The 15756-nt window shown below is 37.5% G+C and overlaps 2 protein-coding genes across 32 annotated transcripts in view; one reads left to right on the forward strand and one right to left on the reverse strand.

Moving 5' to 3' along the window:
* Positions 1-15756, reverse strand: part of LOC125961818 (metabotropic glutamate receptor 7-like) — a 411772-nt gene that overhangs the window by 145577 nt on the left and 250439 nt on the right. For 2 of the 30 annotated variants that reach the window (XR_007472823.1, XR_007472848.1), the window contains one exon: positions 5200-5285. The exons of 26 other annotated variants lie outside the window; for them this stretch is intronic. The gene's annotated coding sequence lies outside the window, so the exon portion shown is untranslated. Of the gene's footprint in view, positions 1-5199; positions 5286-14058; positions 14188-15756 lie in introns of all 30 variants that reach the window. 2 more of the 30 variants (XR_007472825.1, XR_007472850.1) reach the window with 1 other exon arrangement.
* The window catches only part of LOC125961808 (UDP-N-acetylglucosamine--peptide N-acetylglucosaminyltransferase 110 kDa subunit-like), a 250670-nt gene that overhangs the window by 97868 nt on the left and 137046 nt on the right, over positions 1-15756 (forward strand). The gene's annotated exons all lie outside the window — the stretch shown is intronic.

Here is a 15756-nt window from a genome sequence, read left to right on the forward strand (position 1 = left end):
TAAATTGATTAATTTTAAAATATGCAGATTAACAGCATGTGGTGACAAAGGATATGGTAAGAGAGAAATTCCAAGTATTGCTGGTGAGGGGAAAATGGTACAGCTATTCCAGGGAGGAATCTGTGAAATAAGGCATATATATGACTTCTACCTCAGCCATTCCACGGCTGCACTGTTACTCTGCACTGTTACTCAAGGGGACATGTGGAAAGAGTGTATTAATGCTTTATGGTGGACATAAAGTGTTGAAAAGAGCCTAAGTATGTATCACCACGGTAATGGATAAGCAAAACATGGTATCAACATATGGTGGAATATTAGACAGTGGCCAGAAGCAATAATTTCTATGGAGCAACACAGACAAATTTTAAAACAATAATTTTGTGTAGAAAAAATAAAAGAATAGGATGTGATTTTTAGTCGATACTACTTTTGCAAAAATTAGAAAATACAAAACAATTCGGTATTTCAAATATATACATATGTTTAAAATAACTATGAAAGGTGAGTTGGGAAATTACATATTAAATGGCCCAAATGGTGCTATATAGGGGAAAATAAAGGAAATAAATCTGGCAGAGGAACGTCGGGGCCAAAACCAATCTTAAAAGTATTAGAAAATAGAGTGACCATACACACTGATGATAGAGTGACATGAACTGAGGCATATGGTCCCTTTTGAGTAAATGCCTTAAATACAAACTAAAAAAAAAATGTCATAAGATTTACAAGCACTATAAAAATATTTAGCAGTATTGCAGTAGATAGTAGAAATATATAACCTTTCAACTTAAATAAAAACAAGACTGATGAAATATCATCTTTGTTCCCACCTCATCCATGCTAAGGAAGAAATAATAAATCAGCTTTTAAGATAGAATTTTTTACAATGAGAGATAAAAAACAAACAAAAAGAAACCCTAACTGTTTATCCCATGAAGGGAGAAAAAAACAATTTGAAAAGTCAGAGTAGAACTCTCTGAGGACAATATTTAACATCAATTTTTGTAAAGCAGAATTTTAAGAAGCTGGTTTTGAATTGTTTAAAATGAGTTTCTAATTAGCATGCTGAGGAAATACAGGGTCCATCTTAATCCAGAAGCAAATAAAAAGTTCTGACTCTTAAAATTCTAGGCTCTAGAGTAGGTGCATGCTGGTGTGCTGGTGTGTATGTGTGTGTGTGTGCACATTTGCTGTGTGTTTTCAATAAACTCAAGAGTACATAAGGGTGTATGTTATTACATTGTAACAATTCTTGAGCAAGTCTATCTGAAGGTCAGTAGCAAACAAGTAGATGCCGCTTGGGTGGCCCCCCAAACTCTCAGGTAATGTGCAGATCTGGCTTGGCAATCATGTTCTGCTTTTACACATAATGCATTTTTATGTTCTTGTTAGCATTGAAAGACTAACTTGAATATTCTGCAACTGATGAAACGGACAACAGAGCAGTAACCTAGAGTTTACAAGTATTTGGGGCAGTAAAACTTTAGTTCTAGATTTAACTTGGATTTTAATCCTAATTTAACTTGGATTTTCTGCAATGCATTTTTTTACTATAAACTGGAGGTATATACCACCATAATCCTAAAAAACCTGTGACTCTGGGCTTCAGGGGTCTAAGTCTTCTAAGTGACTGAAAGGTACAACTGCATATTAGACCTGTCTAAAAATTGTCCTTTTCTGTCCTCACATACAAGGGTTCAGCTTGATTTCTGGATAGCTGTCAGTAAAAAAAAAATATGTGCAAAGAGCTAATGCCTTTTGCTACAAGACAAAACAACTTCTCCTGGACATGCAGTAATAGGAGGCAATGCCATGTGTTGGAAGCATGCACATATTTTATGATAGATATTAATCTGGAGGTTAACAGCTAGGTGCTCTGGTTGAAGTAGTTTATTTCAAACACACATATAATGTTAATCCACTTTGTAACAAAGCCTTCAACATTTCATATGCAAATTCGTTTTTCTTTCTAGTTTAAGCCCAAGGAAATCCCTATAAATCTTGTCTCCAAAGAGAAAATATAAAGAATTCATAAGATTAAAGACTTCTTATCAATTGTATAAAAAACTAGAAATGTACTAACTAGATAAAAATGTAGATGTCTAAGAGAACATCCAACAAATAGAAAAGTAGAGGACTGCACTGAGATTGCAATCCTGAGAAAAATACATTATTTCTAAATGAAGAAGTAAAAGGAGATAGTATAAATTAAAGCCAGAAGAAAATTTAAAACCTACAAAAATACGAGTCAATACAAAGTTAAAAACCCATGAATTTTACTATATACCCAAAGGCTTCACAACAGATCTCATGAATATCACAAATTAAAATAAAACAAACAAAAGCCAGAAATATTGTTTTCCCCAAATTGTACTACTACCTGCTTATTGCTTCAGTGGTAAGAAGAAAAATTATCTTCAAATAGTTAAATTGTATACCTACTTATATGTTAACTCTTAGGTGGATCTTGTTATATAATATATATGATCTTTAAAGAAAACTTGTTGATTGTTTATTTTGGCATCTCTTAGGAAATTCCTATTTAATTAGATAAATCTCCTTAGATAACTCTTAAATAAAAATAGATGCAAATATAGTATGTTTCATATCATTCATTTTAGACCTCTAAGAGTTGGAAAAGCTCAACCTGGAGAAGAAACTAGTTTTATTGAGGGAAGAAACTACTTTCCAGTTTAGAAGAGGAGGGATTATCCCATTTTTGTAGAGGAAGCAATCAGGAAGATACAAAAAGAATGATCCTTGCCTAGTGCTAAGGCCAGAACTACTGTGAATATTGTACCAGATCTTGTAAAAACAGCCACTGTGCTGGCACTCACAGGCCTGGGTCATGGTGTGTTCAACAATGAAACTTTGTTCCAAAGGATGGAACTCCTTCGGGCCAAAAAGCTTTCACCTGTATTACATTAACCTCACTGTTTTGTTATGGGAAATGCGTTTATTTTTTGAAATGACATTGAAATATATCCTTAAAAGAACACTTTAGGTCTCAACAAGATTCTCTTCTTTTTCAGCCAACACATTACCTTTTAGAAATCAACAGTCTACTTCTTTCTTTAAATCATCACATTTCAAAGCTGTAGCAGCTAATAAATATTAATATGATTTTTCCAAAACTGCAATCTCCCTAAATTTCTATGCTGTCTTCTTTATCCTGTCTTTTCAAGGTAAAGGTATCTTTCCAGTTTTCTTAGCATTATCAGGATTATGGATTTTGTTCATTGTTAAAGTTCGTTATTTACGGACATAAGTTAATGTAAATGCAAAAATATCTCGTATTATTCACAAGCTGGCTGACTTAAATCACTCGCTCTTAAAACAACTTTACTGCTCTCCAATCTGTTCAAATGCATGGAAATATAAATTCAGGATGATGTGGCTTTTCTGCAATGCTTTCTTTTCAGGCTGCAGTCTACATGACAGCGTTATATCTTATCCTTGCTGCTGTTGTTGTTCAATCTATAAAATCTCTCTTGAAGACCCCCAAAACAGCTTGTAATTTAAACTTTTACTTTTGGTGACTCACTGTTTTCAAACTGCCATCTCTGACCATATCCCCCTTCCAGGGGAATTTATGCAGACTCTTAACCCATAATTGCTTTACTCTTTACCTCTATTTCTGGGTTCTTAAATTAACTGTTACATCAGTGTTCTTCATTACTCAAATTATTTTTTCTTAGGAACTTTTCCTGGAAGTAAGTTCATGCTATTTTTGACAAGCAAACATCTGACCTCTGAAAGAATTCTTATGGAAATGGGTTTATATCCCAAATGCACCACCAAAAATCTTTGTGACCTTGCATAAACGTCCCTTACCATTTCAGGTGCTGTCTTTGCTTGACTCCAAACTGAACTGATTAAAACTATGAGCATCTAGCTGTTATGCACTTTTGTCTCAGTTTGGTCAATGAAACTCTCAAAAATCCATCAGATTTTCATTATTTTTTATCATTAGCCTGTTTGTGTAAAATAGTTACCATTTATGGAGCCAGTGTTCTCCTTTATTCCGGCATCCAATCATTGTAAATATTTCTCATGGACACATTCTTAGAAGGCCTATGAATAACCTGGCCTCTTACTGATTCTCCCTTTTGGAGTCTTACTAGCCAGACTTCCCCAATAACTTTCAGAGAGAGTTTTGCCCCTTTCCGGGTCTTCTTTTTGACTTCCATACGCCATAGAACTTTCAAAAGTCATCACACCAATACTAATATTACCACATACCCTCCAAAAACCTCCAAGCTGTTTATGCCTATTCATTAAGTTAATACTTTATCAAAACTTGTCCAATTGAGTAGTTTTAGCACAGATATTTTACACAGTTTAGCACAGACATGCTCTGTTTAAGGCTGACAGATCCATTAGGAATTAACTTTCTGGTACATTTTCCCTCTGACATTTTCCTCACAACTGCGTTTCCTCATAACTGAGCCATCAGTTATCTCTTGCCTATAGAAAGGCAGATAAGAGAAAAGAAAGCTAAGTGAGAAAAGATATGTAAATAGACTAGCACAATATTGGACACATAATAAGTATTCAATAAATGATAGCAAGTATTCTTACCCTTATCCTCACATTAGTTTATATGTATTAAAAACTGATTACTGGACTCAACTCTTACTTCCATTGCTCATTAGATCCTCACAGAAACCTTGGAGGAAGCGAGGTTTTATCCCCAATTTACAGGTTGGGAGACTGCAGCCTAGAGGGCTTAAGTACCTTAACTGAAGTCATATAGTCAAGAAATAAGCCTATATTTGTCACAATCACTTGCCCATGCTTTGACGTGACACCACCACCCATCATTTACCCAGCTTCACCAAGGTACTACTAAATTTTTTACTCTTATTCTCCTCTCTTTGCTTCATACTGCCATTGTCACCAGCCCAGTCAAATTCACTTTTAATTTTCCAATGTTAATGAAGGGAGTAGAAGGTGGAAATTGAGGTTAAAGGAGGAAACTTTAATGTTATTCAAGGATGACTTCATCTTAACTTCCAGCCTTCGTCTGCCCATTCTCTGCTCCAGTCACACGCAGAGTATTTGCTATCTCTTCCATAAGTCTTGACTTTTCTTGTCTTTATGCCACTTTTCTTTTCTCCATTTGCAATGAATCTCCCTTTCCCTTGGTTCTTCACCATTTCTTACTCCATACTCTCCATTAAAATTCAAATCTACCTTTAAAGCCCAACTCATATACCAGTTCTGTCCTGCAGTCGCCTGGATCTGCCAAGTCAGAACTAACCACTTGCTCCTCCGTGCTCCTGCAATGGCAATGATGTTAGAAGGGCGAGTGATTCTACAGCTCGCTCACCACCTACGGGAAATATGTCCTATTTGCCCTTCCACATCCTTTCTCCACCCAACTCTATATGGATGGCTTGCATGGCCTATCTTAGTAAGTGTCCTTGCTCTAGCTTCTGTTTGGCTCACCAATGAAGAGTACCAATAGAAGACTGTAGGGAATGAAGGAGGGGAGTGAAGTTAGGGTATTAATTCTTGCCAAATTGCTGGGAGTTGGCTGCATCCCCCAACTAACGTATAGTGCTTCTCTGTGGGGCATCACAGCATCTTTGGGGAGGACTCTCTCTCCAGCAAGGCTTCCTTTCTCTTTCATCTCCTATAAAGTAGCCACACTTTTACTGAACCCAGGGCACTACACTATCTCTTGATTCTCTACATTGGGCTCAATTTATCTTTATTGATGTACCCCTGATTTCCTGCTGAGACCCTGTCTGATGAACTTCGTAATATGCTCTTCTAAGCTGTTAATTTTACAAACCACATTATTACACTTATTAGAAGAATGTCTTCAGGATATGTCAGTAAGCTCTGATTGATGATAATGGTAAACAGCTAGAATTTATGGAACATAAAGCATGCTTTGGTTACTCTCTTGAGTACACCGTGTGCATTATTCTAATTAATTAAAATCACTATTAGCTAAGCAAGGTACACAGATGCTAAGAGGTTCCCAGAAGTAACTTGCTCATGGTCACCCCAGTGTCTCAGTAGTGTTTAGGACTCAGATCTGTCCAAAGCCTAAACCTTAAGTTCTAGGTCTAAGCAGTGGCTCTCAAACTTGAGTATGCATCAGCATCACCAAGAGAGCTTGCTGAAACAGGCAGTGGGCCCCACCCCCAGAGTGTCCGAGTCTGTAGGTCTGGAGCAGGGCCCAAGACTTTCACTTCTAAAAATTCCTACGTGCAGCTGATGTGCTGGTCTGGGTACCAGACTTTGAGAACCACTAGTCCAAGCATTTTAGGTCCAGAATTTCAGGTGTTAGAATAATTTTCTGGTGATAAATGTCGGAAAAAAAAGCACTGCATTTTCCTGTTTGTAAGGAGGTAATACATTCAATCTTAAAGAGTCAATAATGGGGCTAAGTATCTAAGAAAGAAGAGTTATTCTCCAGGAAGATGGGAGGAGATGGACATTCTAAGGACAGGAATGCCCTTCCAGGAAACTTGCAAAGGGAACAGTAAAATAACATAGTAAGATTCTGCTATCCAGTGTTCACAGAACATGAGTGGGATACCCTTGACTGTAAAATGGGAAGCCAACTTTTGCTCACCATATACATACCGTATTCAGTACAAATGTTTATTAAGAATCTCCAAAAGCTAGACACTAGGCATCAGGGCTACACTGATAGAGCAGATAAAGTGCCTGGCCTCACGGAGCTTGTGCTTCAGATGATGTACCTCAGCTAGATAGACTGAAGGATGGATACTATATTGGGTTCACACTTTGTCTCAAGAAAAACATATATCCATAGACGTGATCCAGGAGTCAAATGGCAAAAGACCTAGCCTCAAAGTGAGTGTTAATTTCATTAAATGGTAGGTAAAAATTATTTTATATGCCGAGATAGGCTCTGCTTAAAAGACATTATTCCTCCAAACGTATTATTCAAGCCAGCTTATAAACCTGTGACTTTTTCTAGGAGAAATGTTGCCTTCTTTTCCAAGAAGGGAGCAGTAGGGGTCGGGGTGGAAATAGTTTCATCATCAGAGGCACAGTCTCACTACTACTGCTCAGCTCCAATTCGCAACCTTCTGAATGGTTTCCAGACTAAGTAATTTAGCAAAGTGATGAAGAAAAAATGGCCCATTAATCTTATGATGCGTGTTATAACTTCACTCTGGGTTTAGCATAGGAAAAATATTATTTGCATTGATTAGAAATATGCTTTATGGCTGCATATATTATTCACTCTGAACATTCTAAAATTATTAGCTGGGTTGACATGATGAACTGCACAGGAGTACTTCTAGATGACATCTCAATGTCATCTGTTACTCACATCATATAGGTCTAGGAATCAATATGTATTTTACTCAATATGAGATCTTATTCCAAACACCAAAATATGCCTGTTTTTATTCGATGGTTATCATCATGAAACTACCAGCTAAATATCATTTAGAAAATTCAAAGCAAGTAAATTACTGTATTAACTGTCCAACTATGATTATGACTTTCCTCCACTTATAGCTGAACCTAATATAATGATCTGGTCAGTCTGACTAGGAGGATTTATTCATTAATTTACTCAAATGTTCTGAGGTATATTTTGAAGGACTTAAATTATGGTCTGGTTTGGAGGATCCAACAGTAAGGGTGCAGGTTTATCTCCTACAAGCTCTGTGACCTTGCCCAAGTGACTTAGCATCTCTGAGCCTCACTTTCCTAATCTGCAAAATGGAAACAATAATAGAACCCAAGTTGTAAAGCTGAAGGCAAAAAAGTAATATGGTAATGTATTTTGGCACAAAAGAGCAGTTACGCTGATGGTCATTATTTGTGAATACTGTTGCTAAGATCATTGAAAACCTGTTGTGTGTTAGGTGCTGTTCAAGGACTAGAATTTTAAGACTGTTCTTCACCTTTATCCCAGTTTTACCTGCAAAGTTCTGCCATGCACTGGAAAAACATACTGGTATTTCTAGGGAAGGGGACCACTCAGGTGACATTTTTGTTTCACCAGGTATATAAAGTATACAAAGGTTATAGTGTATCTTTTAAGTCCTTTGGACGTCTAGTTACCTTTCACTAGAATGATTCTAGTAGATCCTGATAGATACCTGAGACAAGGTCAGGTCAGTGATGTTGGTACCTTTTCTGGCTTAAGAGCATAGGGCAGGGCTTCCCTGGTGGCGCAGTGGTTGAGAGTCCGCCTGCCGATGCAGGGGACACGGGTTCGTGCCCTGGCCCGGGAAGATCCCACATGCTGCGGAGCGGCTGGGCCCCTGAGTCATGGCCGCTGGGCCTGCGCGTCCGGAGCCTGTGCTCAGCAGCGGGGGAGGCCACAGCAGTGAGAGGCCTGCGTACAGCAACAACAAAAAAAAAGAGCATAGGGCAGAAACACAGGAAGAGAGGTCTTCCTTTTCCACTCCTGTTACTAAGAACCCTCTCGAATAATGACAATCCGAAACAGATCACTACATTGTTCATGTTGTAGAATCAAAGCAGTGTACAAAGCAAAGAGCACTGGCCTCCATTATACGTGCATTTCACTTGAGATTCACTTTTCTAGACCGTGGAGAAAGCAGATGTTCCAACACTTTCCAGGTACTGGAATATTACAATCTGGCCATCTCCACCACTGCATGTTTGATCACACCATTCCCTGCAAATGGAATGCTGTTCCATCAAGGTCAGATTGACCAGTGCAAATACCTGATTTTATCGTACGGTCAGAACCAAATTAACTTACTGAAATTCTGCCCAGCTCAGGGTCTACCTTCTCTGTGAAACGTCCTGTGAGATCCCAAGTTACAAACAACTCTATCTTCTTCAGAAGACATTGTATACTATATAAATAGTAATTTACATATAAATATATGTATATGTGTCTGTATTTCTTTGTTACATTAAGTTACAGCTTCTGTGGTTTCTCTTCTTAACTAAACTGGACGCCCTTATCATCACAGTGGCCATGTACATCATTGTATCCTCCAAAAAATCCAGATAATAATATCATGGATTCAGTATATAGTTGTTTAATAGAAAACAATTAACCACTGCAGAATACTAGTGTCTCTCAAGGTGTGTTCAGTGGATCATAAATCCTATGAGACAGTCCATGAAGGAAAAGATTTCAAATAAATTTGGGATCTGTTGTCCACTACATCTCCTTATCAGAGACTCATAATTCACAAGACTCGTAAAAAGCTCTGTAGCAAAGAAACTGTTGACTTAGTTTGACCCAGTATTTCTCTTACAAGAGTATCAGTTCTGGAGGTCAAGGACATTTTCCACCTCTAATACAACATCTCTACTGCCTAGTAGAGTGCCTGGCACTTAGTAGACACCTAATAAATATTTCAATAAGTTTCAACATACATTCCCCTTTTAAGCTATAGAAGAAAAACACAGTATACAGTAGATTTTGATTTACTTGGGGAGAATAATAATATGAATAGATAAATGTACACAAATCATTTTGAAGTATATATATTTGATAATACTTTTTTCCACAAATCTACACAATTGCACATTTAGTGGTGATAGTAAACAAACTACATTTGCTTCTGAAAACTTGCTAAGAAGGATGGCTACTAAAAACTACAACTTGAACCCAAAACAATTGATTTAGTTCATTGGTCCCCACTCCTTAGCAGTTTTAATATAGAAGAAAATAGACGCATATATTTCTTTTCTGCCATAATATGGCATCACATAAGGAATGCTATGTTGTTAGCTAGAAATAAGATTTGCTCTTGTTATTTTAGTACATTGATCACATAAGAATAATTCTAGATTTTTTCCCCTCCTGTGACGCTCATAGCATCCGCATCTAAAACAGACTTTGGAGATTTAGATCAAATGTCATATCAATTGTCCTAGACTGCTTACTATGTGCTTTCACTATAGATTTTAATGTCAATAGAGAAAGGAGGAGGAAAAGTCAGAGGGAAATGAAACAGGTGTATGCAACACCCCTCTCTACTACCGACATTTCTCAGAATTCTGGGGGAAGTTGCATCTATAAGGGGAAGTTTTTCACCATGGAACTCATGCTGGTTGAACTTCTCATGAAGAATTTTTTTTCACTACTGAAGAAAAATATGTTTGATTTTACCATAACTGAAAAGTTCTCCTGTTTCTACTTCTGAGGTTTGCCCTCAAGACTACTGTTTACCTAATGGAAGGGACTCCTATGCATGGAGGAAAAAGTGCACCATTTGAAGGAAAAGCTAAAGGAGTGATATTCAGGTAGCTCCTCATTCCACCAATGAAAACATACACATAGATTTTCCACTTTACACCTCATTTTCCACCTTATTTTCATGATTTTGAAATGAATATGTAGGGTCTGATGAGTTTATCAATAGTCTATAATTATTAGTGTTATTAAAATAGAATACAAATGATAAGCCATATGTAAAAATGCTGTGTGAATAAACTGCTATACCCCAAATAATACAAATGAGTGAATGGCAGTAAATGCTAAGAGGGATTAACAACATAAAGGATATTAAAAAAATGATGACCGTATTTCATACTTATGTGTCTTTTTCTCTCTCACTTTTTTTTTTTTATTGCGGTACGCGGGCCTCTCACTGTTGTGGCCTCTCCCGTTGCGGAGCACAGGCTCCGGACGCGCAAGCTCAGTGACCATGGCTCACGGGCCAGCCGCTCCGCGGCATGTGGGATCTTCCCGGACCGGGGCACGAACCCGCGTCCCCTGCATCGGCAGGCAGAACACTCAACCACTGCGCCACCAGGGAAGCCCTTCTCTCTCACTCTTACTCAACTCCTAAATAACTAAGAGAATATGCTCACAAATGGTAAGCATGTTTTGGATGTTCGATGTGTGTTTGTGGGAAAGAACAAAAAAAAACCTGCCTCAATTAGGTCAAATATCATATAAGAGATGAATGAGATTAGAGATGGGATTGGGATTTGTGTTAGTGACTCAATAGCTAACCAATCACAGATATGACAGTGTAGTGCAATATGTAAATATACTTTTTAACAACTTCTCTTAAGTTATCTACTGTCTGTAAAGACAATCACACTCAACTGCTCTGCACTTAACCCCAGAGCTTCTGAGTTAGAATCTGTTAGAAATAGGTACACGTTTCATTGCTTTGGCAACATTTACATGGCTCTGCATCAGGCAATACAACTGCTAAGATCACACTCTGGGAATTCAGGAAAGGCTAGTGTCCAGTTCTGGTCGTTCTACCACCCAACTGTGATCTAGGGTAAATTCCTGATTAAAAAAAAAAAAAAAGAAAGAAAAACCCTGAAGATGCTGAAACAGTATTTCCTACTTCACAGGGTCGTCATGGGGATAAAAGGTCATTAGGATAAAGTGCCTCTCACCCAGGAAACACTGATAAATGCTACTGATGCTACCATCATCATCATCATGACTGATCAAGAACATATTGCCACATGGAAATTCAACATTCCCTGGGCCATTCACAACTCTCCTTTAAAGGACTCATATTCTATGTGGGGTCTTAACACCTTCAAATAACAGAAAATACAAGTCTTTACGCCTTTTTTTCTGTAGCTAATTTTCTGTAGCTAATTTCACCTCTGTCCACTTAAGTGTTGGTTTAGCATATTCTTGTCACACAAAGAAGCTACTTCCCAAAGAGAGGAACAATGTGTCAAGTGACAAAGACATTGAGTGAAGTCTTTCATATCCTAGATTGCCCATGGTACAGCTCAGCTGGTCTCTGGGTTGGAAGGCCTGGGTCTACTTTGCTCGTCTGTTACAGGGGAAGGGACATGGTCCTTAGCATGTGCTCTGTGAAACAGAGGCAGCTGCGGGTAGAATTATAACACAAGCAGAACTGGCTTCAATTCTTCCTTCTTAGGTCTTTTTCTTCTTGTTCAGCTGTTCAAGGAACTTGCCTGCCCTCTGTCCCTGCCAGGACGATGTTACATCTGCCTGGATAAGTAGGTCACCATTGTATATCAGGAAAGGTCTTATTTGTAATCATCAGGAACCAGATATGGCTAATTTGAGCAGAAAAGGAAACTTTTGGAAGTTTATGGTTAGGTCTCAGTAACTAAACAACCGAAAGCCAAGGCTATGCTATTGCAATTACAGGATCAGGCCAAAGTGATGTTGTAAGTCCTAGCTGGCCTTGCTACCAAGCAGGAACAGGAAACAGGAGGTTGACCCAGCACTGCTGGCCTTGCTTCTTTACATCATTTATTTGTCATTCAAAATCCAAGAGAGGGGTGCAGTTGGCCAACCCGAGGTCACCCGACTGTTTTCCATCTGTAAGGGAGACTGAGCATGTGAGTGAACAGTGTATCTGACATGTTCAGCTTGTATAACGAGAGGAAGGCTCTGTTTCTCACCAAGACCCACAAAGTGGAAAATTCCCCAGAGAAAGGAATTTCAGATCAGATGCTTAGAAAGTTAAAAACAACAACAACAAACAAATGCAGATGTGGAATTAAAGACATGGAGTCATTAAGAACCTATATGTGGATTGATTCAGACCTGAGTTCACATCTGGAGCAAGCTACTCAATCTTGCTGAGCTTCAATTTTCTTTAAAGGAAACAACGTAGAAGATGATATCCACATGTAACTTGTGGTACACATGAAGGAGGGTAGTACAGTATATGATGCCTGGCACATCCTATGCATTTGCTAAAACTACTAGTAGTACTATTATTATTGTTACTTATTATACAATTTATTGTAGAAATTAACAGGGAGAGTATTAATAAATGTTAATACAGTGCTAAGTGTCACATTTATGATCTCAACTAATTATTTGTTGATTCAACAAACATTCCACATATCAGAAAATAACCTGTTTGTGTATATATATATATATTTTTTTTACAGAAGAAAAGACACCCTGAGGCTTAGAAAGTGTAAACAATGTACCAAAAGTCACTCATTTAAGAGGTAATGGAATATTATTCAGCCTTAAAAACATGAAGGAGATCCTTTCATTTGTGACAATATAGATGAAACAGGAGTGCATTATGCTGATGAAATAAGCCAGACAGGATAAATACGAATTATATCATTTATATATGGAATCTAAAAAGAAAAAAAGCCACACTCATAGAAACAGAGTAGAAAACTGGTTGCCAGGGGCTGGGGTGTGGGTGGGGAAAAGAGGGGAAGACTGGTAAAAGGGTACAAACTTTCAGCTGCAGGATGAATAAGGTCTGAGGATCTACTGTATAACATAGTTACTACAGTCAATAATACTGTATTGTATAACTAACATTTTCTGAGAGAATAGAACTTAAGTGTTCTCACCAAAAAAAGAAAAAAAGGAAAAAGGTGTCATAAGCTTTTAAGATGTATTAATTAACGTGATGGGAAGGATCCTTTTACAACGCATATGTATATCAAATCATCATGATATACTCTTTGACTATCTTACAATTTTGTCAATTATACCTCAATAAAACAGAAAAAAAAAGAGGTAATAAACAAGAGACTCCAATCCAGGATTATCCAGCTCAAAAAACTACACTCTTAACCATTACAATCCATATGTTGTAACTGTAAAATGCTTAACACAAAGGAAACGTTAAATAAATGGTATTTATTCTAACTCTAATGCTTACTACATATTAGTTATGTGGTATGCTTTACTTCTAACTACAAGGGTATAAGGTGCAAATTCTTGCTACAGAACATAAAAGCCCCTGTGGTACCCTGTAGGATCTCTCATCTCTCAACCCAGAGTCTCCTCAAGTTGGAGGTCTTCACCCCCTTTATAATGTGGGAATAATGCCTTTCCCACATTTGCACTGGGCATGAAAATCCATACTTCCAGGTGTATACTGAACCTCCACTTAGCTCCTCGTCACCTTGGAATCACCAAAGATCATTTATTCCATTTATATAAATGATGTAGGGATAGAAGTACAGAATATACAGAGAGTGTTGGAGGAATCCAAACAACAAGTCCTCCACTCTCAAAACAAATTTTAGAGTTCCAAAAGTAAAGAGCAATGTTTGGAAATAAAACTAAAAAGGAAACTAACATCTACAATTAGCCAAGTATTTATTATGGGCCAGGCTACTTACTAGGCACTTGATAAACATTACAGCTCATCTTCCTGCAGTCCTTCAAAGCACATAATAATGTTTCTATTTCATAGAGAAGAAAATTGTATCTAAGCAGGTTAGTGATTAGCCCAAGACCACAGGGCTAGGCTGTAAGAAAAGAAGGCCAAAATGGTGATGGATGTTATAACTAGAAGATTATGGTTAATCAAATAAAAATATTCAAAACGGTCCTAATGTATTATTAGGATTTCTTTAGAATAACTTGGGTACCTTAGTGAATACAGTAGTGGTAGGCACTACAGTCTCTTTAATTTGCTAATCATACAAATCTACTTTAATATTCTTGGTGACAAGGAGCTAACTACTGATAAGACAGCTTCTTCAGTTTGGGGGCTACTCCAGGGTGAAATGCCGGAACGTCTTACTGCCTGCAATGTTACCTAGTTCTACCAGGGGGAATAAAGCAGAACAAGTAGCCACTGTTCTTGACAAATGGATACAGTTTCAGTTTTTCAAACTATGAGTGTCAGATTCATTCATTGTATCAGATAGATCTGTCAAATGGCTTTGCCCATTTACTAATGGATGGCACACTGCAGACACACATTGGGTCAAAGGACTCAATGTCACCTCATTGATACTGTCATCAATATAATTTGTATTGGCATTTTGTCTCACCCTGACTTTAAGGACTATGTGGGGAGATCCAAGTCTCCAGACCATGGACTGATCACCTCTGCTTGACATAGTATTCTCTGCTCATTTCCAGAGGGGACCAAGGATGAGCTCTTGTACTTCTGAGTCTATTCACCCTACCTGGCAACACATAGTAGCTGGGCTGATTGGATCAAGCAGGAGCCCCAGAGTTTAAATTTCCAGCTGCATTGGAGGAAACAGAGGCTATGCCCCAATCCCATAACCCCTCACTTCTTACTGCTAGCCTATCCTAGGCTGTTCTTGCTGATAGGAGTACTTCATGCTAAAAATTAATTTTGCTTACCTGATGGCAGTCACACAACCTCAAATGCCATTTTTATAAATAAGGCAACCACCAATGGAGTGTGATTTAGGGTTTTTTCTTCTGTAGACCCTGCCTACCCTATAAAATCTCCCATTACTGCATCATGGAGACTATAATCCCTTTCCGAGGGAACAGATTCTTTCCAACCATAAGATGAAATAAGAACCTACATTTCCATACTGCCCAAAAGGAAATACATTGATTACAAAATGCAGGAGAATGACTGATTTTCCACATTTGTTGTGTTCATTAAAGGGTTTTTGAATAGACTTGACAGTATTAAAGAAGTTCAACACACACAAAATAAAAATTAATAAATGAAGAGAAAAAAATTGCATTTACAACAAACAACAAAATAAACACATTGATATATAAAAGGTTGTTATACATCAATGAAAAATGGATGCCATAAAGTCACAAACTAAAAAGTATTAACAGCCAATAAAGATATGAAAATATGTTCAACCTTGCTATTATTAATCAAAGAAATACAAATAAAATAATTCAGGTGTCATATTTTACTGACTAGAATGACAAAGTTTTAAAAAACTTGATAATACTGGTATTGATATTGATAATACTGGTATTGATATTGATAATACTGGTACTGATGAGTGTGTGTAAGAAATCACATTGGATGTTAAATTCTTGGTAGAAATAAAAAGCACGGTAACCTTTCTGGAAGACAATATGTC

This window comes from Orcinus orca, chromosome 17, assembly GCF_937001465.1.
Source record: "Orcinus orca chromosome 17, mOrcOrc1.1, whole genome shotgun sequence".
Taxonomy (NCBI): domain Eukaryota; kingdom Metazoa; phylum Chordata; class Mammalia; order Artiodactyla; family Delphinidae; genus Orcinus; species Orcinus orca.